Here is a 25,073-nt window from a genome sequence, read left to right as displayed (position 1 = left end):
CAGTCCTATACAGTGTAGGTATCTGTTGTTTTTGTTTGGAGACAGGTCTCACTGTTTAGCCCTGACCTGCCTCTCAGAGCTCCATCTGTCCCTGACCCCAGTTGCTGGGACTAAAGGTATGGACCACCAGACCCAGCCAGTCGAGTTTTAAAACCTTCTGGAGACTCCAGGCTGAGAATTGCTGATGGACTACCAGCCCAGGGAGCGGAGACTGAGGGACAGTTCTGAACCACCGTGGTCGGCTGAGGGAGCAGAGGGTGACAGAGACAGCCACCTTCTGCAGAGCGGAGAGTCTTGGTATGGATCTGTGCTAGCCCTTCCTGGCAGGGCTCACTTCTTCCTCCTAGGAATGCTCAGCCTTGGTCTGGTGTTCTGCCTGCTTCGGCCCCAGGTTTTTGTTTTATTTTTTTTTATTTCTCTCCTCAGCTCAATTCTGGTTTTGCTGCTCTTTGTGGACATATCAGTATGTCTGGTCATGTCTGTAATGCCCTCAAACATGTCTAGATGGCCCGGTGGTACAATCCAAGAGTGCTTTTTTTTTTTTTCTCCTCTGTCAAAGTAGCTCAGATTAGAGCCGGTTGCGTTGAGATCATCGGGACCTTCCCTGGTGATTGTGTCTCTTGGCCACAGGATGACTTCTGCAATTCCAGACATCCTCCTTTCCAGGCAGGGGGAAGAAGAGATAGGAAGTGCAAGCTTAGAGTTTTTTAAATTTCCTGTCCAAGCTGGCAATGGAGGCACACCCCTTTAAACTCAGTACCCGGGAAGCAGAGGCAGGCTGATCTCTGTGAGTCTGAGCCAGCCTGGTCTCCATAAGTGAGTTCTAGGACAACCAAGGGTATATCGTGAGACCCTGTCTCAACCACCCTCCAAAATAAATAAATAAATAATAAACAAACAAACAAATTTTTCTATCTAGAGAAGCAATACTCTTCCTGGGTCTCAGTTGTCTTTTGGGGACCTCTGTGTGTTGTGCGGCCTTGACCTATCTGCCAGGAGGGTGGGAAGGGAAGTTTCTTTGGGGTGTTACTTTTGAGGCTTCAACACAGACTAGATGCAGGAGGAGGTGAGGGCATTTTGAGATGGAAAAGCGTCGAGGCTGTGACAGAGAACCCGGCCTTCCATCCTGTGTGAATGACACCTTTGTTTGCTGCGTGTCTACCTCTTTTCCATTCTGACTCACATATTCCACAGAGCAGAGCAACCGACCATGTCTCCAGCTGCTCTGAGGTTGATGCTAAATGAGCTGGGTGGTGAGGTTATTTGGCCCTGGGCACAAGCTTCACACTGGCCCTGTGTTCAGTGCCCTGCAGATACCCATTTCCATAAAAGCTCTCTGAGTTAGATCCTCCCACCCTACTGCCGAGGGCACCAAAGATCTAAGAGCTAGAGTTGTTTGCCAAGATCATGTTCTGGCAGGCATCAAACTGGGAGAATTGGGTCTGTGCCTGTTGGCCCCCACATTACAGCCGGCGTCCTAGCGTTAAATAAAGGAACAGGGAGAACGGTATAGTTGTTGTTCATGGAAAGAGCTGGCATGTGTTTGCCCTCAGGAATGAGGCTCATTAGGAGAAAGGGGCTCCAACATGAAGAGAGCTTCGCCACAAGTAGAGCGCCAGGAAGGAGCCGTACGCAGGTTAAAAACCAAGCACAGTGGGCTTGAGGAGAGACTCCGCCCTCTACAGCCTCCAGGGCTTTAGGAAGAGAGTTCATTAGTTATTTTGTAGTTGCTGTGATAAAAAAAAACGGTGACCAAACACTTACTTAGGGAAGAAAGGGTTTCTTTCGGCTTTTGGCTTCTGAGGGAACAGAGTTAATATAGGCAGAGAGGGCATAGGAGCAGGAAGCTGGCTGACCACACTTGCGTCCACAAATGGGAAGGAGGGCATGCACAGGCTGGCGCGCGCTTGCGCGCGAACACACACACACAACACACACACACACATGATTCACCCAAAAGTGGGGTGAGGCTATAAACCCTCAAAACCTGTCCCTAGTCATGCACTTCCTTTAACAAGGCTCTACTCCTAAAGCAGTGGTTCTCAACCTGCCACCCCTTTGGTAACTCTATCTCCCAAGATATTTACATTATGATTCATGATGTAGCAAAAGTACGGTTATGAAATAGCAATGAAAATAATTTTATAGTCGGGGGTCACCAGAACATGAGGAACTGTGTTAAAGGGTCACAGCATTAGGGAGGCTGAGAACCACTGTTTCTGCAATCTTCCCAAAAAGCACCAAATGTTCAGACACACAAAGCTATAGGGGATGACGCCTCACTTAAACCACAGCAGAGGATAGCTTAAGAGAAAAAAATTCACCATGACAGGATGATGGGGAGGCCCAGAGAAGAGAGTCTTTAGAGAAATGCCTTCGATCAAGAAATCTTGTTTTTATATCATTTCAGTGTGTGTGCATGTGTGGTAGGAAGTTCTAGCCATGTGATATAGTCTTGGTAGAGCCTACGTAACAGGAAATACAGAGGAGCCAGGTACTGAGTTGAAGCATTCATTAGGAGCTGTAGAAACTATAGCACATCATGAGACAGATAGCTCATTAACTTTTCATCCGAGGGTAGATCTGGGAAGGTGGGCTTGAGGGGGTTAGCAGGGGTGGCCTCTTTCTTCAGGTTGTGGGATCTGGCCTCTTAGAGTCACTAGCATCTCAAGTGAGCTTGACCTAATACCAGGAAAGCAATAAGGTCTCAAATGAGAAATGATGTGTGTCTTGTAGAGATAAGAAACGTTTTTTTTTTTTTTGCTTGTACATGGTGTAGAATATTATTTTAAGATGTGTTACATTTGTTTATGCTGTGAACAACTATTTCATGATGCAAAGATGTGTTGCATTCTTTTTTTTTTTTTTTTTTGGTTTTTCGAACAGGGTTTCTCTGTGTAGCTTTGCGCCTTTCCTGGAACTCACTTGTAGTCCAGGCTGGCCTCGAACTCACAGAGATCCGCCTGCCTCTGCCTCCCGAAGTGCTGGGATTAAAGGCGTGCGCCACCACCGCCCGGCTTGTGTTGCATTCTTTGATGTTGCATTTGTTTAACTCTGTGAAGCTGTGTTACTGTGCTGTCCAAAACACCTGATGACCTAATAAAGACCTGACCAGCCAATAGTGAGGCAGGAGAAAAGGGTAGGTGGGCTGCAGCAGAGAGAATAAATGGAGGAGGAAGAAAGAAGAAAAGCAAGAGAACAAGGAGAAGAGGATGCTAGGGACCAGCCACCCAGGCACACAGTCAGCCATGGAATTAGAGTGAAAGTAAGATATACAGAAGTAAGAAAAGAAAAAAACCCAGAGGCAAAAGGTAGTGGGGTAATTTAAGTTAAGAAAGCTGGCAAGAAAAAGCCAAGCTAAGGCCGGGCATTTATAAGTAAGAATAAGCGTCTGTGTACATTTATTTGGGAATGTACTGGTGGTGGACCCCCCAAAAGACCAAAGAGCAAAAGAGCAAAAACCAACAACAACAACAACATGGGTCTGCTTGGGAACAGTCTCAGAGGTAGGGTCAGAATGACCAGGAACTAGAAGGAAAACAGATGTGGGGCAGAGCGGTGGGTGGCCCTCTCTGCCCGGGATATCTGGTGCGATCATGATTTTGCAGTTGTGATGGCATCTTAGAGTTGAGCATCCTGGGTCCACTGAGTTTGAGTCATTTGCTCACACATCCATGCCTTGCTTCCCCTCAGATGACATCATGCTGCAGGTGTTCACCAGCAATCTAGATGACGTATCAAAAGAGGCGAGAACAGCTGGGAGACTGATCACCTGGAGAGACGTGGCAAGTATCTCTCAATGGATTCAAACTGTCTGTGTTTTCATAGGCTGTGTTGTGTTGGGTGTGCTGTGACTTGAGCATCCTAGAACCAGCTGTTGGTAGGGCACTACCAAGCTGAGATGTGAAGAAAGAAAAATCAGAAGCCCTTAGTGTGGTTTTCATTATCTATGGGGGTCTGTGCTTTAAAGTGTGACTGTGTTTGCTTATTATTGTTGTTATTATTATTATTATTATCATTAACATTGTTATTGTGATACCTATTGTGTAGGGTCAGGCAGTCCTATCACTATAGATCAATATCTTTGTGCAAAGGATGGGAATCTAATTTTCAGTGGGATTCACTGTTCCTGGTAACACAAACTAGGCATAATGTTATAATTTTTTTCATGCACACTTTATAGCTTACTGCCCAGGAGTCCCGAGTTACTGGTCTGGAGTGCAAAGTCTCACATACTCCCTCATCACCGCATTCCTGCCTCAGCCTTTGCAAACCATTTGCCAGAAGCCCTCAAATGCTAAAGCTAAGCGAAAACAGCTGGCCACATACACACAAAAGAAAGCCATAAAAACTCCATGCTCATTGGCCCTAAATCACGGGGCTCACAGAGAAGGCCCTCTCCATTAAGAGGGAGACTGGAAATGGGTTTACTTATCAAAATAAAGCTAGAAACATGTGCTGTGTTGAAATCGCACTATAAGTAAAGCAGTTTTGTAACTAACGATCCTGCCAATGCGTTTCTACTCAATAAAAGCACCAATGTGAATTCTTCGGCTGCATAATCCTGCTAGCTTGCTCTGCAGCAGGTTTTATTATGTTCCCTTAGTTGATACAATGTGACATGTTTTCAGCAAAGTGCTTAAGGATTAGATGTGTTTGGTCCTAATGATTCTCCCGGTCTCATTAATAGAGAACGGTGCCGTTTTCATTCATTGGCTCAAAGCGGCCCCACTTGATGTCATTTGGCACCCACCAGCCAGGCCCTTCTACCAATTTTTTCTACACTTAGAGCCGGCGTGTGCGCACAAATATCAGTGGCTGTGCATATGGTCTGTCAGGAAACTGTGGGGAATGACCTCTGCTGGGTCCTAGGGTGGAGCTCCAGACTCCTCTGTTGAAAATGTTTCTGACACACATTTGTTTGTTTGTTTCTGTGTGTGTGCATGAATTGGCTATGGCATGCCTGTGGAATTCAGAGGACAACTTTCAGGAGCTGGAGTTCTCCTCCCACCGTGTAGGTCCCAGAGATCGAACTCATCCGGCTTGCCCAAAGGGGCCTTGAGCTGCTGAGCTGTCTTGTAGGCTCAAACTTTAGATACTCGCAGATGCTTCATAGATGCCCCGTGCCACTCAGACAAAGAGAGCACAGGTTGACTGTGATGGTTACGTCTCAACTTTGCAGAATCTAGAATCAGCTAAGAGATGGGCCTCTGGGCATACCTGGGAGGGATTATCTTGAATGTATTCATTGATGTGGGTGGGACCTATCCTAGGCTGAGGATGCCGGACTGTAGCAGGTGGAGAGAGGGAGCAACACCAAGCATGCATTCATCTCTGCTTGCTTGCTAAGTGTGAATGTGATGTCACCAGCCAGCATTCTGCTCCTGCCTCTGTGTCTTCTGCATCATAATAGACTGCATCCTTTGGGAGGCACAGGCCAGCCTAAAATATCACTTCTCCTTAAGTTGCTTTGGCCGATGTCATTTTTCCACAGCAACAAGAAAGTGGCTAAGACACCAGGCACACACAACTGTCCCTCTCGAAGCGCCTTGCAGAGGAGAGGGACTTTAGAGAGACTAGGTGTAGATCTGAGGGAAGACGTAAGCGCAGCTAACGTTTGTTTTCCTGCAGCTCACCTCCACCTGAACAGCTTCAACAATTCTGAGTTTGCGTCAAGTTCACATACTCAAGAGGACCATTTGGCTAAGATATTTGGTAAGTCACCTGCTCCTGTGAAAACTTTAGGTTGTGTTTGAAGAGGTCTCCTGCTTGCCCTTGGCTGTCTCTTAGGTAACTCGTTCCGGCTGTTTCAAAGGGAAGGGAAGCATGTTGGTTGCCTTGTGGTGGAATCGGTTCCTCTGTCAGAGTCTCAGGAAAACCAATAGAAAGTGGGATGCAAACATTGGGAAAGGACCCTGCTTCTCAGAGAGGGTGTCAGCCTGGGCTACAGAGCGAGATCCAGGAAAGGCTCCAAAGCTACACAGAGAAACCCTGTCTCAAAAAAACCCAATAAATAAATAAATAAATAAATAATAAATACATACATAATAAAATAAATAAATAAATAAATAAATACATAAATAGAAGCAGCGTCTCTGGTGAAGGTTGAGTGATTCGTTGGTCTAGGTGTATAGCAATGTATCACTAGGGGCCGCTTTATTGCTGTGTGCATTGAGCAGAATAATAGTAGTAAGTTTTCCTCTAGGGTTGTGTTTCTCAACCTCCTTAATGTTTGACCTTCCTAACCCTTTAATAGAGTTCCTCATGTTGTAGTGACCCCAAATAAAATTATTTTCATTGTTACTTCGTAATTATAATTTTGCTACTGCTATGAATCGTAATGTACAGATCTGTGTTTTCTGATGGTCTTAGGTGACCCATGTGAAAGAGTGGTTTAAACCCCAGGAGTCGTGACCCACAGGTTGAGAACCACCGCTCTAGGGCATGACCTAATTAATCTCAGGTTTTTGGCCTCATTAGCAGTGTCAAATGCGAGTTCTATCTTATGGAGTGGGTCTTAAACCCCATTTTTAAAAAGTGGTTAGTTACTCTCATAACATTTGTGCCAATATTACATCAGAGGTCTGCAGCATAAATCTTAAAGAGTCTTATTAATAAAATCAAACCTGAGGCCAGTTATTGGGGTGAACACTGGAAGATCAGAGAGCCAGAACAAGCCACAGCTACCTCACTTGCCGGATCCTCGGCTGGTCTTGTCTCCTCAGACTGGAGGCCCCTGAGTCCTCATCCAGAATGGGTCTCAGCTGAACTGCTGCTAGAAAGCCTGAATGCTTAAACAAATGCTTAACCAGCCAAATGCTTAACCAGCCAAATGCTTAACCAGCCAAATGCTTAACCAGCCAAATGCTTCTAGTTTCTGGTCCTCATGCCTTATATACCTTTCTGCTTTCTACCACCACTCCCTGGGATTAAAGGCTTGCTTTCTGGATTAAAGGTGTGATGAGTCACCATGCCTGTCTGTATCCTTGAACACATGGATTTCTGCCTCTGGAATGCTAGGATTAAAGGCGTGTGCGACACTGCCTATCCTTTATGTTTAATATTGTGGCTGCTCTCTCTCTGACCCCAGATAAGTTTATTAGCATGCACAATATTTGGGGAATACAATACCACAGAGGTCTATATTGCAGGCAGGTCATTGTTGTAGCTTGCAGGCTTCATAGACAGGTGAGATTGATGATAACTTTTCTTCTCTGGCAGGGTCTATAGTACCTTCCAACATGGTGAACATTAGCCAGTAGGGGTGAAGCTTCTAGTTGACCAATAGCTGGATTTCTCTGTGTCCAATGACATAAGTGTGTGGTGTCTAAATCAATAGGGTCTTACCACCAGGTTGAGAAGGGTAACCAACAGCATCGCCAATAGCCTGTAATGTTTGGGGGGGAGTATATGGGCCAGCTAGTCAAAAGATGTAACCTATTCCCATCCTGGGGGGTTTACCTGGTAGCATATCATGTGTAGTTGGAGTATTGTTACCTCACTATACGGTATGAACTTAGCATATAATGGAGAGAAATGTCTTAAGCAGTTGTTTGGGAAGGGACTTGTCAAATTCCTATAGTGCTTGAAGAAGAAGCAGGTAGGCTTTGGGGTTATGTTTTAATCTGATTGTTGCTTTAGATTACTGAAGGGCTGGGACAACCTGAGTGTACTGTACTGTAATGCTCTTCAGGCTGTAGAGGCTTCCTGACTAACTCTGCTGAGGGATTAAAGAGGTGGGGTTGGAGAGATGGCTGGCTTAGCATGAGAAGTAGGTACTGTTCTTTCAGAGGACCTGAGCTTGATTCCCGGCATCCATATCAGGAAGCTCAGGACCATCTGTAACTCCAGCTCCATGAAGATCTACATCTTCTGGCCTCTGTGGGCACCTGCACTCATGCATGCATATGCGTGTGTGCACACACTTGTACACACACTTGTATACACACACACACACACACACACACACACACACACACCCCAAATCTTTAATCCCAGTACTCTCTGAGTTTGAGGCCAGCCTAGGCTACAGAGTGAGATCCAGGACAGGCACCAAAGCTACACAGAGAAACCCTGTCTCAGAAGAGAGGAGAGAGAGAGAGAGAGAGAGAGAGAGAGAGAGAGAGAGACTGAGGGAGAGGGAGGAGAGAGGAGGGAGGGAGGGAGGAGGGAGAGAAAGAAAGACTGTATAGCTGTATAGGGTGTGTAAAATGGCTCAGGAGTTCAAAGTGCATGCAGCATGGTGTGTGATCTGTTTTCAGTCCTAGAACCCGTGTAAAAGTAGGAGATCTGACTCCACAGAGCTATCCTCTGACCTCCACACTTGCGCTGTCTACAGGTGTGCCTGCACTCACACACCCATCACACACATAAATAATAAATAAGACCTTTTCTTCTCTGGGGAGATAGGAACTTAAGGACGTCTTGCTCGGGCACTGGCTGACCTCAGAGATTGTAAAACAGGGACAGGACCCATTACCCACATTTATTCAGGAACACACGTTACAATAGTTTGCAAATGGGCGGTCCTAGCCCTTAAGCAGGCAGGGACCAGCAGTCCCCGGGAAGTGGGGGGAATTGTATTTCAAGAGTGTTACAGTTCCTCAAATGTTCACCTTCAACATCAAATTACAAAGCACACGAAGAAACAGGCAGGCGTGGTCCATTCATAGGAAAAGGGAATTGGACGCAACCACTCCCCGAGGAGGCCTGCATACTGAAAGAGTTGTTAGCCTGGAGCTGGCTGCGATAGGCTGAATGAATGAGGAGGGAAACCACCCAGAAAGGAGAAAACTAGAAAAGCGGTGTATGAACGGAATGAGAATATCCATAAAGAGGAAATGGAAACCGCTGCTTCATGTCTGTAACCCCATCTTGGGGGCTGAGAAAGGGTTGGTGGATGGAGGGGGGCACAGGGGTGTGTGTGTGTGTATGTGTGTGTGTGTGTGTTAAAGTTCCAGCACGAGGCTGTAAAATAAGGCCCTGTTTCAAAAAACCAGAGGTGGGGGCAGGGTGGGGAGGAGAGAGAAAGAGAAAGGAGCCCAAGGGAAGTTGTGAAGTTAAAAAATAAATTATCAGAAGAGAAAACTCTTTAGAAGGGTTCACCAGCAGCTCTGAATAGACAGAAATTGGGTCGATGAACTTGAAGATAAGATGCTGAGATAAGATCCAGTCTGGAGAGTAGAAAGACAAACAGTGATAAGAAAATGCAACATAAGGACATGACAGGATACATCAAGCATGTCGAGTTACAAAGCAGATCTCCGAAAGAGATAGAGGGTATAGCTGGGCCAGCTGGGTATGGTGGCGGGTGCCTTTAGTCCTAGCGCTCAGGAGGCAGGGGCAGTGCATCTTGCTGAACTGCCCAATTCTCATGAAAGACCTGAAGAATGGCACATATAAGCAGCTGAGCAGGATAAATACCAGTGTCCCTGCAGTAAGCCACCCCTGTGTGTAAGAGCCTAGTGCGGACATGTCTCCAGGCAGGGAAGAGGCCATCCCCCCAGACATCTGCTGACTGATCAAGCATTGTGCCACACTGGCCTGACAGTGGTGGGCAACCCTCGACTTGTAGGCTTGTAGGTTTCTCTATGAGCAACATGTATTTGTTGCTGTTGTTTTTGTTTTGAGACGGGGTCTCACTATGGAGCCCTAGCTGGCCTGGAGCTCACTATGTAGACCAGGATGACCTCAGATTTACGGACATGCGCCTATGTCTGATTTCCAAGTACTGGGATTAAAGACACGGCTACACCCAGCATTCTGAATATATTTAGGGGGCTCATGGGACACTGGATGCTTCTGGAAGGATATGGTGAGGACTTGCTGGTGTCATGGTGAACCTGATGGCTCATCCCTGGTGTTCATCCTGTGCCATCAAGAGATGACACCAGGACAAATACTACACGTTTTTCTCTCGTATATGAATGTTAGCTTTTAAGCTTTAGAAATGTGTGTTTCAGTTCAAATAACCACAGAGGTTATGGACCTAGTAAGGGGTCAGGGGGAGGAGGAGATCTTCCAAGGAAGGGAAAGTGTAGTATTATGGAGAGAGAAAGGAAAAGCTAGAGGAGGAGGATTAAATGGGGAAGGGGAGGGGAGGACAGGGTAAAGGGGGGAAAAGGAGGAGGAGAATTAATGCTAAAGCCTTTTTAAAAGCCATGTGGAAACCCTCTACTGTAGAAGCTTTTAAAAATATATACATATGATGTTTGATATTTTGTGTTCTGACAAATAAAGCTTGCCTGGAGATCAGAGGGCAGAGCTAGTCACTAGTTAACCACAGAGGCCAGGCAGTGGTGGTGCATGCCTTTAATCCCAGCACTTTGGGGGAGGAAGCAGGAAGATCAGGAGTTCAAGGCCACCCTAGGCTACACAAGACTGAACCAGTCTAAAGAGAAACAGAGCTGGGCAGTGGTGGTGCATGCCTTTGATCCCAGCACATGGGAGGCTCATGCTTTTAATCCCAGCATTGGGAGGTGGAGACAAGAATATAAGGCAGATGGAGATAGGATCTCGGCCCTATTCAGTCTGAGGATCACAGAGACAGGCTCCCCCATTCGGTCTAAGGATTTGTAGAGGTAAGAACTCTCTGGTGGCTGCTCTTCTGCTCGGATCTTTCAGCTTTCACCTTCAATATCTGACTCCGGGTTTTTATTGTTAAGACTAATTAGGATCACACTTTATACATATATATAAAAGGGATTTAAATGGAATTACTATACAAAGGGGGAGACAGTGCCTCAACTAGACATGTCCTCAAGTAAAACCTCCAGTGTCAGGAATGGGTTACATAGTTTTGAGTTGTTGGCTAAAGAGGTCCCGTAGATAACCCCTCAAACATTGCAGACCATTTCCAAGGCTGTTGGTTACTCTCCATAATGTGTTGGTAAGGCCCTTTGCTGAAGATACAGCTTACTGATGTCATCAAGCATGGAGAAACTGCCCAACTAGAAGTTTTACTCCACAGATTAGTGTTCATGGTGCTTTTCATGCTACTGGAGGAGAAAATAAATCATCAGTTTCACTCAGGTACAAGCTCTGTGACCTACAACCGAGGACTTGCCTGCAAGATATAGTGTGCAACAGTGGCACAGATGTTATGGGGTATTCATCCACTCTTTGATTGGATTTAAGGCCCACTTCATGAGATGGAACCCATGCTTGACACTGCTAAAGTGGCCAAGAACCCGAGACTAGGTAGGTCATGGGCCTAGGAAAAAACTTCCTACTATTCTGCCACTAAAGGGACATTGCCATAAAATGATTCCTAATGACATTGCTGTACCCATGAGCATCACTTAAACCTCATCGGAGAAGCTTCTTCTTGCAATAGATGGTAATTGACGGAGACTCACAACTAGACAACGTGCAGAGACTTTGGAGCACTCAGCCCTAAATGGGGTGTCTTTATCAAACCCTTCCCCTCAAGGTTCAGGATCTATGCAGAAAGGAGGCAGACTGTAAGAGTCAGAGCTGGTGGAGGACCCTGAGGAAATAGTGTTCTCCAGACACAGCAGGCCTGATGCATGTGTGAACTCACAGAGACCGTGACAGCACACGAGACCTGCACAAGTTCAAACCAGATGAAACTCCAGCATAGAAAGGGGTGTAGACATCCTATCCCTAACCAAGAAGCTATTCACAATTGATACCTGCTCGGAAAGGGAAAATCAATTTTCTCCAGTAGAGTGTCACTGAGTGTATCAGCCATGTTTCAGGGCAGGTCCCATGCCCAGGAGCAATCGACCAACACAAAATGGACCTCATTTTTTTGTTACCCTTTTTATTTTGTTTTGGTATTTTTTCTTATTGATTTTTTTAAATGATTTTTTTTTGTAATTTATATAACTTTATTTCATGTGCATTGGTGTGAAGGTGTCAGATCCCCTGGAACTGGAGTAACAGACAGTTGTGAGCTGCCATGTGGGTGCTGGGAATTGAACCCAGATCCTCTGGAAGAACAGCCAGTGTTCTTAACCATTGAGCTATCTCTCCAGCCCCGTGATTTCTTTTTTAAAGTTTGTTTTGACTTTCACTTTTTGGGGTTGTTTTCATTTTTTTTTCTTTTTTGAAAGAGAGGGAACATGAAGTTGAGTGGGTAGGGAGGTAGGGGGAATCTGGGAGGGGCTGGAGAGAGGAACGAGTATGCTCAAAATATATGAAAAAAATTTAAATAAAAATTTAAAAAATCCAAACTTTGAAAATCTTTAAGGATTAATAAAAAAAGGAAGAAAGTAAACACACACACACACACACACACACACACACCACACACCACACACACACACATACACACACGTGCACGATATCCTTGAGAATGGTCTCAGAGCATGTGGGGAGTGAATGGAATTTTTGATGGTTTTCTGTGATTTAGTGAATAAAGCTAAAGCCTAGGAAAGGGGTAAGATGGCCACATTCCAGGGAAAGACACCTCCAAGTGTTAAAAGGAGACACTAAACATTAAAGAAATCTCACTAACCCCAAAACATTAATACCAGTTTTTTAAAAAGATATATTTTTATTTCATGTTATGTGTTTGCTTGCATGTTTGTCTGCAGACCATATGCATGCAGTACCCAAGGTGGTCAGAAGAGGGCACTAGGTCCTCTGGAAATGGTGTTACAAGTTGTGAGCCAATACGGGAATGCTGGGAATCTAACCGAGCTCCTCCAGGAGAGCGGCCAGTGAACTCAACCACTGAGGCATCTCGCCATCCCTATTAGTAAGAGTTTTGTAAATAAGCTCTTCGTGACCTTTTAACGTGTTTTGCCTCATTTCTGACTTGTAGCCTTCACTCTGTTTTTATGTGTCATCCTGCGGGGGAAGTCTTATGGGAGGGTACAAATGATACCAGGAACGAGAAGGGAGGCTGTACCTCCACATATGAGGCCTGGGACAGAGTCGCTAGACATCTCTGCCCGGGATATCTGGTGCGATCGTCTTAGAGCTGAGCATTCTGCCTCCGCCGAGTCTGAGTCATTCACTCACTCATCCGTGGACACGCTGCGACGTACAGAACAAGATTTACCCGCGCATGTCGCTAGTGTTAACGTGCTCGCGCTTGCTTCTCTTCAGATGAGATCCTGCTGCAGGTCTTTTCCAACGACCCAAAATATTTATCAAAAGAAGACGCCAGAGCAGCTGATGAGCTGGTTAAGTGGAGAGACTTGGTGAAGGAAGGTAAGCACATGCCCATGGATTAGAAATTCATGTGTTGGCTGCTCTGTGCTGTGATCTGAGAACAGTGTCTCCTGCTGAAAACAGTCTCACGTCTGGATTTCAGAGTAATTTGCTCTGTTCCGTTGAGTAGCATGAATTGCATTTGAGAGAGAAAATAAGGTATCTCCTCCATCCTTGACTACATAGTGAGTTTGAGGCCAGCCTAGGCTGCGTGAGCTCTTGTCTCAAAAAAAGAAGAGAAAGGGCTGGAGAGATGGTTTGTGGGTAAGAGCACTTGCTTCTCTTCCAGAAGACCTGAGTTCAGTTCCCAGCTCTGGCTCCTGGAGATCTGACACCCTCTTCTGGCCTCCATGGGTACTGCACACACAGCATACATTTACACATATGCGTGCGCACGCACGCACGCACGCACGCACGCACGCGCACACACACACACACACACACACACACACACACAAATAATCTATTAAAAAGCTCAAACCAACCAACAATAATAACAAACAAAAAAAACACCCACCTGTCTTAATTAGTATTATTGCTGTGAAGAGACACCATGACCATAGCAACTCTTATAGAGAGAGCATTTAATTGAGGCTGGCTTATAGTTTCAGAGTCTTAGGCCATCATTATCATGGTGGGAAGGACGGCAGCATGCAGGCAGATATGGTGCTTAAGAAGTAGCTGATGACCAAGGATTCAAATATTCAAGCCTATGGGCGCCAATCTTATTCAAACCACCAAAACCCCAACCAACCAACAACCAACCAACCAACCAACCAACAAGCCCCTCCTCCAGTGGGGAAAAAGATCTTGCTCAAGGCACACCTTCAAAAAATGATAAAAGGAACATGCCCTTTCCCCAAAGCAGCTTCATGTTGCTGGAAAACAGTAACGAACTGGGAATCAACCCAATTTATAAGGAGAGAATCATGAGTGAGAAATCTGCCAGCAGTGACCTTATGACCTTGGTGGCAGGGGAATGAGCGTGTTGATGTGTTGTATATAGTTGTATATTCCAGGTCATGAGGGTCATTTCCTGTGTCTGCCTGGGCTCCTCTGTTGTCAGTGGTCAGGTGATGGCCCCATGTCCACATAGGACCTTTCAGCTGTACGTCTTCATACACCATACACATTAAATTCTATGTTAGTGTCTGGACTTTTGAAAATGTGAAACAAGGTATCTCAGTGGACAAAGGTGTTTTTTGCCAAGCCTGAAACTTTGAGTTTGAGGTCCAGGACCCTTATGGTGCTAGGAGAGATCTGGCATCTACTGGTTGCCCTCTGACCCCCACGTGCATGTTGTGGCCTGTGCACACCCCACTTTGGCCACCCACCCACAAAATTAAAAATGCAATAAAAATAGTAAAAGAAATAAAAACATGGACCCAGATGATCAGAGGAGCACTGAAAAAAATTTTCCCTCTCTTTTTCCATGTGCTTCATTAAAAGAAGCCATGTTTCCTGGGATTCTCTCGAATCAGAATATTTTATTGGCACTATGGTAATTCCCGACAGCCGTAAATGGAAATGGCGATGGTCTGAGTTGAGATAAGTATATAATGATTTGTTTTGCTCCTGCTCATGTTTAGAACTTAGTGAAGGTGAACAGGGCTTTGCAGGTCACTCTCCTGCAGAGAATGCGTGGCTGCAGGCTGGATTAGGTCAAGTGTTCCATCCCTGGCTAGACTGAAGATACCAGGATGCCGCCGGGATGGTGAAGGAAAGAGCTGCCGTTGGCAGCTGACTCTTCTTCCTCAGCCATAAACCAGCGAGGGCCCTCCCTCCCCACAGGGTAGTGGGCTTTTGAGGAGCTGCACACATTCCCGGGGTGCCACTCAAGAAGACCCTCCGTCCTCCTGAGGGCTGTGGGAAAGTGTTCCCGCCAGCCAGCGGGCAAGGCTCATCCTACCTCTGTGATTAGGGCAGGGGAGCTCTGCCTTGAAGACAGGTTGAACAACCCTGGCAGGAAGCCCAGGGAGCCTTCTTTCCTGAAAATCTGAGAGAATCTCCCTGATCTGGGCTGATTAATACGTGTTTTTTCCCCCTAGGTCAGAGTGTAGGGATGAGCCCAGTGGTTCCCACACCCAACAGTGTGTCAGCCCTGGGGAACGGGTGGGAGGATGGGAGACACTTACTAAAAGTCCTCAAGACCAGGAACCTCTAAAAGTGGAGCCCAGGTTTCTACATGTTTCTGTGCATTTTTCAGAGTGCAGCACCCAGGGACCACTTCCTGCCAAGTGGAACCACTGAGTTAGATCTTTGGGGTAATTCATTCACGAACGAACACCCTTTAAAATGAGGCTTTCTAATACCCTTGATTTTGTTTCCTGTAAGTATCGTGTTAGGGATACGATAAACATAATTGGCTACCTTTTTGATAACTGGACATCCCTTGAGAAAGGCAAGGAGACGATGGCCTGCTAAGGACTGGGCTAGAATGTCAACTCTGTGTCTTCGATGCCACATCCAAGAAAAGATGATCAAATCTGGCACATAAAGTTCTTCATTAAAATTTTTTAGATGTAACAGTCCATTTTTTCCACGATGTGGCTACCGATTGTCTCCGCACCATTTATTAGGAAGTCCATCTTGGCCGTGGTGGTCGGAGATGTCTCCTTTGTCATGGAGTAACTCCCCCTCCCCCACATTTAGGGGCTCCACCTGAGCTTCCTGCTCATCTCCTTGTACAACATCAGCACGCTGTTTTAATGAGAGGCTGAAACAGTTTGTGTTTGGATGTCCTGCAGGACCAGCCCCTTCGCAATTTCTGTCCACCCCCGCCCAATGATTTTCTGGCTATTTTAAACGATAGTTTTTCCATTTGAGTTTTAACTGTCAGCCTGTCTAACTTTATTAAAAACCCGTTTGTACTTTTCTCAGCCATTTTGGAAAAACCGATGAGCCACCCTAAGCTAGAAAGGGGGATATCTTGACAAAATTTTAAGCTTGTCTTTGGCTTTTTCAGTGTGTTACATATCTCTATCTACACATGTGTGTGTGTGTGAATGCATAACTTGCTAAATTATTACTTTTCTGTGTTGCTGTAAGTGGAGATTTCTCTATTATTCTACACACTCCTGAGTTAAGGTTTTGATAGGAAAGTAAAACTGATCTGTGCACGATCATTTCATGGCCTTAGTACCTGTGCTGGCTGGGTTCGTCAACTTGACACAGACTTGAGTCCCCTGGGAAGAGGGAACTTCAACGGAGGAACTGCCTCCACCAGACTGCTCATGGGCATGTCCGGTGGAGGGGCGTCGTCTTGATTATAACCGATGGACGTAGTCAGCCCTGGGCAGCTGGTTCTGGGCTGTATAAAAAGGCAAGCGAGTAAGCCTCTGGGGTCTCTGCTTTGGTTCTTGCCTCCAGGTTCCTGCTTGGCTTCCCTTGATGAACTGGGACCTGTGAGCCACGTAAGCTCTTTTGTTCTCCAAGCTGTTCTTGATCACGAGGTTTATCACAGCAACAGAGAAGCGGACTAAGAGAGGACCTTCCTCGATTCCAGTAACACCTAATATAAATATGTGTGTATATGTACCACAGCATCTGCAGAGGAGAGAGAGAGAGAGTTCTACTTCTTTACACACTGCTGAGTCTCTCATCCACATATGGGTCCTATCTAACTACATTGCTACTATCTCCAAGACAGTCTTCATGCGTAGTGGAAATATAGTTATACTCGGTCTTGTGCCCTCTTAGGGGAGATGCTGCTAATGTTTCTCTATGAAGATAGTGGTTATGGGACTAAGAAAGAGAGTATCTGTCTATCTATCTATCTATCTATCTATCTATCTACCTATCTACTACTACCTATCATCAATCTACCTATCTCCCTCTCTATCCAAACACACACACACATACACATATATTTACATACTGAGAAAGAATTCCTTAATTTCTATTTGCTGTGGTAGGTTTGTTTTTGGATTTATTTATTTTATGTGTATATTAAGTACCTGCTATGTACCATCTCTCCAGTCCTATTGGTCGTTATTCTTGTAGTCCACACTTTGAAATGACGGTAAGACAGATCACACTCTTCAGTGCAGACTAGCCTCTTCGTCCCACGGAGGCATTAGAGGCATAGAAGGGTGCTGGATTGTAATACGATCTTATAAATGGATGTGGGGATGACTGGTACAATAATAATCACTACTGTGACAACAGAGTCAACACAGTGAGCACTGTCTGTCAGCTGCTGGAGCTTTCTTCTGCATTTACCCATTTCATCTCCGCAGCAGTCTGGTGTTAACTGTGCATGGGTTTTCCATTTGGGGGATGCAAAGGTTAAGTAACCTGCTGCAGGTCCAGCATCCAGCAGGGGGCAGTGTGGGTTCACAAACAGAAGTCAGCGGCGCTTCTGGTTACAGTTTACAGTTTGTGCTTTATTTTGCAGACATCATCCAGAGCAACAATTCCCCCCTATCTTTAGACAGGCACCCTACTGTCCCCGGGTGGGAAGCTCTGTCTCCAGTATCCTGCCTTTGGCTGAATGGGTGAACAATGTACTCAAAATAATTGTCACTGAACAGCAACAAAGACAGTATTTCCCCCTCTAAAGCATTCATGGCATGAGATAATTTTTAAATACTGGAGTTTGCTTTTTGCCCCTTCTTGTTACACTAGAGGGGACTAGGTGCCTGTTGGGTCAGCTCCCCTGGAACAAACTTCATATCACATCTCAAACCTTAAGGTAGGCCCTAACCTGCCATCTTGGTAGATTTTTTTTTTTCCTCCTAGAATCTTTGCATAGTAGCAAAGAAGACATCACCTCTTTAAAAGCTGTAGGAAGCTTTATTGATGTTTTTCTCCCTTATAGACTCTTAACTCAGTACGTGACAATGTTCTAAGTACGAATGAGCTCCCACCCCCATTTTGCCCAAACTCAAGGTATGCAGCGGGCTACCCCCACTAGGTTTGAAGTCAATTCCGTGTTATTTGTCCTTGTAAGGAAGGAATCCCACTATAAATGGATTGTCACCCAACTGGTTATCACATTATAACTGATTATTTGTGGGGCTGGTGAGATGGCTGATTTGGTCATGTGCTTGCTCCACAAGAGAAGGGTCTGAGTTTGGATCCCCAGTAGCTGAGGAAGAACCTGGGTACTGTGATGCACATCTGCAGTCCAGTGCTAGGCAGGCCAAGCTGAGGATCCTTGAGGTCTACTGGCTAGTCGGTCTAGCCAATGGGTGAACTCCAGTGAGAGATCCTGTCTCAAAAAACAATGTGGAGACCCAGAAAGATGGCTGAGCAATTGAGAGTGCATACTGCTCTTGCAGAGATGCTGAGTTCGATTCCCTGCACACACACTGGGCAGCTCATAAGTGTCAGTAATTCCAGCTCCAAGGGCCTCGAGACTCCATGGCACCTGCACTCACATGTGTGTACCCACATACAGATATGCACAACTAGTGTGTGTGTGTGTGTGTGTGTGTGTGTGTGTGTGTGTGCACACACTTGCGTGCGCGCGTGCACGCCTTGAACTCAGAGATCCACCTGTCTCTGTCTCCTGAGTGCTTGGGATTAAAGTCATATGCCACCACTGCCTGGCTTAAAAATAAATCTTAAAAAATAAGGTAGGGAGAGATTAAGAAAGGCATATGCTATTGGTCCCTGACCTCTATACAGATGTGCGCGCGCACACACACACACACACACACACACACACACCACACACGTCAGTGCACCTGCTTACATGTCTGTACATACAACCATGCACATACATGAATAAGAACACACAAATTGATTTTTTTTAATTGGCAATGTTGGATTTCTAGGAACCCCCACGTTAGAAATATTTCAACCAGAAAACCTCCCTTGGGACTGTATCGTAAAGTTAAATCATTTGAACTTAATGGCTTTTGTAGGTCAGAAATACCAGTAATTTCATATGGGTTAATTCAGTACCATGGAAAACCCTCTGAGATCTCTGATTTACAGGCCACATATCTGTGTTCAAGCTTCTTTCAGAGTGGAATCCCTAGAAAGAACGCCACTTCCCCTCATAATTCCGGCAGAGAGCCTGAAGTACCGGGTTAAAAATACTTGGTTCATATGAGCAGATGCAAGTGTTTCCTTCACTCAGCTGTGTTTCCTTGGAATTCTATTCCTGCATGGTTTAAAAATATGTCCACAAATGCTTTGCTACCTCTCCCTCCAAAAGATGGAGCTCTGTGAGTGTGGGCTGGATTTCGTGACTCGCTTCTAATGAGTGGCGGCAGCGATGGCTAGCTACTCTCTAAAACAGGTCACCAAAGGTGTCATGTTTCTAATTGGCCATCTCTTGGTTCCTCCACTCTGCTGGAGTTGCCTGTCATGCTGTGAGGATGCTCAAATGGTCCCAAGGGAGTAGCTCTGATGGGAACAGAACTCTCTTGTCGATAGCCAATAAGGATGTTCAAGATGCTTTCCTTGGGTAGTTTTGGATCAGAGTTCCTCATAAGTTGTTGTCAAAATCCTTCAAGATTCATCCTTTTATTTAAAACCTAACAACTGATGGTTTTTTTTTTTTTTTCCTGACTGGTCATGGGCTCTGTGCTAGAGGCTAAAGAGCTAAGCGAGATATTCTTGTTCTCCAAGATCTTGCTCACAACTAATAAGATAGTCAATGGATCACTCACTCTGCTCAAAGGTGGCTGCCATATTGTAAGGATGCTCAAACAGTCCAAAAGAGCATGGCTCTGGTGGTGGGAGTTAGAGAGATGGTTCCCAGCACCCACATGGTGGCTCACAACCATCTAAAACTAACTCCAGTTCCAGGGGATCTAACGCTCTCTTCGGGTCTCTGCAGGCACCAGGCACCTCCTCTCCAGGTCTCAGGGTTCCCTCTGCCAGGGCTGGGGCCCGGCTCGGCTTGAGGTTGTCTGGGGTGTGGGAGTCACTGTTTTTCTCCCTGCCCATTTGCCTTGGTGTAGCTTTTCTTTCCAACTCATGCAGACCATGCAGGTCTCCTCAGGGCTCCTACCCATGGGCTCCAACTTCTTCCACGGAGCAGCTCAGATCATCTCTTACACGGTCTCCAGGACCTTTCCATGCCTGCCAAAGACCACTCTCGTGGCCTCCCATTTCTCTGGACCAAACGCTCCCAGGCATTTTTGCTGGCCCTCTTATTCAAATGAGTCACAGACTGCCAATGGCCGAGCTAGAGTGGGAGAGTTTCTCATTCCCAAGCCTGTCTTCTTTCTTCTAAAACCGTGATGATGCAGTTTGGCGGCACCAGTACATATCTCAGTGGGGTTCATTTTCCTGTTGTGCGTAACTGTTTGTGGTTTACACATGACTTTCACACATGTCCTGCCATCTATCGGGCAAGGCATAGCATCTGTATTTCATACAAATGGAGACAGAGGCTCAAGTCCAGGCTCGACACCCGAAGCATGGTTCCCCCAGGCAGGAGCCCTATCTGCTAGACATCACACTCTCAGTTCTACTTAGACCTATAGAGTCAGAAACTCAAAAGTGGGCCCACCAGTGTGTGGTGTTTAATAAGCCTTCCCCGTGAGAACCATTGCCTTAGCAGTGAGTGAGTGAATTTGTTAGGTTACAAATAAAACCAAAACACTGATGAACTTTAGAAGCTTTAGGCTCTCCCCCCACCCCCACACCCCCTTACTTTGGTTCTGGAAGAAGCTACCAAAGGTTTGGGGTGATGCTTTAGTGGATAAAGCACTTGCCACACAATGTAAGGACCGGGTTAGAATCCCCGGAACTCACGTAAAGCTGTATGTGGTAGCATGCATGTGTAGTCCCAGGGCTCCGGTGAGTGTTCTCTGTTTTGTTTTTGTTTTTTGTTTTTATTATCTTCAGTGGCTGCCCCTTAAGCAACAGTTTCGGCACCAAGGACCACAGCCTGAGGGGATTTTGTTCCCTCAGGCACCGACTCTTCAAAGCTACTAAGGGAACTTATGATTCAACAGTTTAGGTGGAATCCTGCTCGCTCAGAGAGGCTGAATAGCAAGTAGCTTACCTTCTCCCCTTGCTGGCATCTTCCAAAAAAAACCCGGGTCCTCCTCTCAGCCCCCACTTAAAAACCCTTGCTACACATGGTTTCCTCCTTACCACTTCCTGTCAGCTACTTGCTGACTTAGCCACCTGCTCATAGGTTAGTTTTATTTAATGCAACACACTGTAAAATAATATTCCCCAACAGTGAGGTCAGGAAAATCTGGAAGTTTCAGGGCCAGCTAGCCTGGTATATACCATGACTGACAACAAAGAGACTCACCTCTCAAACAATGTGAAAGGTGAAGACTTGTCCTCTGACTTCCACACATGTGCTATGACATGCACACACCCAAGTGTGCACATGCACACACACACACACACACACACACACACACACCACACACACACGCTTCTTTATCATAGAAACAGAATTAAGCCCAGGCCAATAACTGTAGGCAAAAACTGTTAATGTGAGCTTCCTATCTCTATAACGAAATACCTGAGATGATCAACTTAACAAGATGTTGGCTCACACCTTTAGAAATTCTACTCCATGGCTGCCCATGCCATTTGGGGCTTGTGCAGAGGTAGAGCAACATGCTAGGAGTGTGTGAGAACAAATCTGTTCATTCCATGTCCAAGAAGTGAGAAAGACAGACAGAGAGAGAGAGGGGAGAGGGAGAGAGGAGAAGAGGGTAGTTATGATCCTAGAATCATCTCTGAGGCACTGCCCCAGTGAGCTAAAAGCCTCCCATAGGCCACACCCCCTAAAGGCTCCAGTGCTTTCTAAGAGCACCACCTGCAGCCGAGCCTTCAGTACATAGACTTTGGGGGGGCATTCAGGATCTAGACTTCTCTTTTTGTCTTTTGTAGCTCATGTTGCTGAGAGAGAATAAGGAATCGTCTCTATTCAACAGGGATGTAAACTATCAATTAACTACTGCCGCCAAAGAAACACTCCAAAGATTAGTTATTCGAGGTAAATCCTTCTTGAAGCATGGCCTAAGTAAGAGCGTCGAATATGGAAGGTTCTAGAACATGTCTTTTGATTTCGAACATGTCTTTTGATTTCATGGTATTTTAGCTGAATAGAGTCAATGTAACTTTAGTTCACCTGCAGAAGTTTGTGGTAAGCGGTGCAGCGTCACATACCTGTAATCCCAACACTCAGCAGACTGAGGCAGGAGGATCGTGAGTTTGAGGCCAGCCTGGGCTACGTGGTGAGACAGTTTAAAAAACAAAACAAAACACAAAAAACAGGCAGTGCAGATGGGTCTAACACTTTATGAATTAAATGAATTTTAAAAATTGGACCACATTTTCAAGAGGATTTCATGTTTTTTTTCTGAATCGTTAGGGTTCGTTAGAACATGGTGTCCTCTTCTGAGCCCCTGCCGCCAATGGGCACTGAGGCTATTTAACAAGAGAGTCAATGTCAAAGGTTAGCCTAGTCTCCTATGCTTCTGGCTTCTTCCTTCTTGCTGGCTTAACCGAGCTCAGGCTTGTTGAGAGTGGGTAGAGACTGACCCACACTCACCAAGCCCAGGACACCCCTCCATGGCCAATCTATCTAAACGACACCCTGCACGCTGGCACCAAGCCCAGGACACCCCCTCCATGGCCAATCTATCTAAACGACACCCTTTGTGTCCTCACTTTCAGAAGTCAAACACCAGGCCTGACAGCTGGAGTCCAGCCCTCTACACCCACCTGGCAGAAAGAGAGAACTGACTCCCATAAATTGCCACACGTATGCATTGGCATGTGTGTGCACATATACATACTTACACACACGCACATACACATGCACACACAACATAAATGTTAATATTAAACTGTCTAGTGATGAATTATTTTAGCAGAGCCCTTGGTGAGAGTTACTTTTATTATTTATTTTTTGTTTGTTTTGTTTTTCAAGACAGGTTTCTCTGTAGTTTTGGTGCCTGTCCTGGAACTCACTCTGTAGCCCGGCTGGTCTCGAACTCACAGAGATCTGCCTGGCTCTGCCTCCCAAGTGCTGGATTAAAGGCGTGCGCCGCCACCGCCCGGCTCGGAGAGAGTTACCTGATGCTCTTGATATAGCTGGATGAAGGGTTGGCTCCAACTGCCCCCCCCCCCAAACTGGCTTATTCCTGTTACCATGTTCTTTCCCCCACACCCCAGTTCCTCCTCTTTCTTTGGCTAGATTACAGATGAAATCACAGATGCTCCGAGTCCCCAAATGTCAGCTGGGAGCTCCTTCCTTTGAGATCGAACCATGAGTTTTTGCACTTCAAACCCATGCTCAGTGGCATTCCAAAGCCACCCTCATGAGTTCTCAAAGTCCCCCGAGGGCTGTCAGAAGCCAGGGTCATCTCTGGCAGCATCATCTCCTGCAGGGATGACAGTCACGAATCTCTCAAATACAATCTTGGTCAGTTTTTCATCACTGTGGTGAAGCCTGAGAGGAACAAATTTAAGGAGAAAGGGTTTATTTCAGCTCTGGACTTTGGAGGTGCTGGTCCCTGGTCCACTGACCCCCTTGTTTTGAAGCTTTGATGAGGCAGAACATCGTGGCAGAAAAGTACAGTGGTGAAAAGCCACTGACTGTGTTAGGGTCCTGGAGAAATCCCACAAAAGACCATCATCCACGTATGCAATCGGCAAGAATGTTTATTATTCCAGCATGCTGGGCCGACCATCCTACACAAAGGCAAAATGGCCGTGACCCTGAGAAGTTCATGGGTTCCTTTTAAGCACAGCCAAGGGGAGTTCCTAGGGGAGTTCGGGCATCTCAGATAGGATTGACCTACGTGAGTGGCAATCATGTTAGTACATTCTAATTGGCTAGGCTAGTCAGGGGGTTAAGGCTACAGCTTTTCCATTTAGGGGCAGGCTGGACAAGTCCTAGCTTTGTCCTTATTTGGTTATCACCTTGAGCTGCTGACTGTGGGGGCTGGCTCAGTAGCTCAGGCTTGGTACATCTTATTTCCCTTTCCTTACTGTCAGGGTGTTGAAGATTAACTGTCCTTTGTTCATGGGCTTCCTTAGAAAACTGCCCAGTTTCAAGAAGCAGAGACTGAGGCCTAGTTCTTAACTGAGTTATTAGGACAGCCTGTCAGGGATATTTGCCTGGCCCTCTCAGACTACAATGCAGGCCAGGAAGTGGGAGGAAAATACCTCCCCTCATTGGCTGGCTTCCTCTTTTCCCCATCTTTATTCCGTCTAGGCCCTCAGCCTATCGGGTGGTACACCAGACTCAGGAGGGAACTCCCCACCTCCGACACTGTCTCATATGACAGCCACTTCTGAAAACACTCTCCCAGACACACACACACACACACACACACACACACACACACACACACACACACACAGGCACTTAATCTAATCTCTTATGTGTCTCTTAGTCAAATCAAGATCACGGTCAAGACCTACAATCATACACCTATAAGGCAGCCTGAATCTATAGTAGAGTTTCTAGAAGCTGGGGGCAGGGAGCAGGGGCAGCAGAGAAATGTTTTTGTCACTGCCCAGTGAAAAGCTTTGACACCTTCTTGTCCAGTTCCTCACGCTAGAGATTTAACCCAGGGCCTCCTGCATGAAACATGCGAGCCACCATCGAACTACACCCTCAGCCTCACCTCCATTGTTCTCAAAGCCTTGGAAGTAGGACGTCCTGCCTCCATGGACATCACCACCCCCATGCCCTGCCTCCCTATGGACCTCACCTCTGGTCCTCTGGCTTCCGACACACTCTGCTTTATTGGGCCTTCTCCAGGGATGTATTGCTGCTTGCTCGGCATCTCAACTTGTCACTGGTGACAAGGCCGGCTGCTCCTCCCCGGCTGGACTTCTGGAGAACATGGCTGACATGCTCGTGTATTTACTTCTGCTCTGAGCAAGCCCCCCCCCCAGCTGTCTCTGTTTAGGGGCCTGGTTGTGGGTCACCTGGCAGGGGTGGG

At 46.2% G+C, this 25,073-nt stretch overlaps 1 long non-coding RNA gene across 1 annotated transcript; it reads left to right on the top strand.

Annotated features, from left to right (window-relative positions):
- The first annotated feature begins 5,531 nt into the window (after window positions 1–5,531).
- On the top strand, window positions 5,532–22,017 carry LOC119087153. The gene is made up of 3 exons (XR_005090590.1): window positions 5,532–5,715; window positions 13,078–13,182; window positions 22,003–22,017. It is a non-coding gene; the product is annotated as an uncharacterized LOC119087153 (long non-coding RNA).
- The last annotated feature ends 3,056 nt before the right edge of the window (window positions 22,018–25,073 follow it).

Source organism: Peromyscus leucopus, unplaced genomic scaffold (assembly GCF_004664715.2).
Source record: "Peromyscus leucopus breed LL Stock unplaced genomic scaffold, UCI_PerLeu_2.1 scaffold_149, whole genome shotgun sequence".
NCBI lineage: Eukaryota > Metazoa > Chordata > Mammalia > Rodentia > Cricetidae > Peromyscus > Peromyscus leucopus.
The sequence above is the reverse complement of the archived record's forward strand: the minus strand, read 5'-3'. Positions and strand labels throughout refer to the sequence as shown.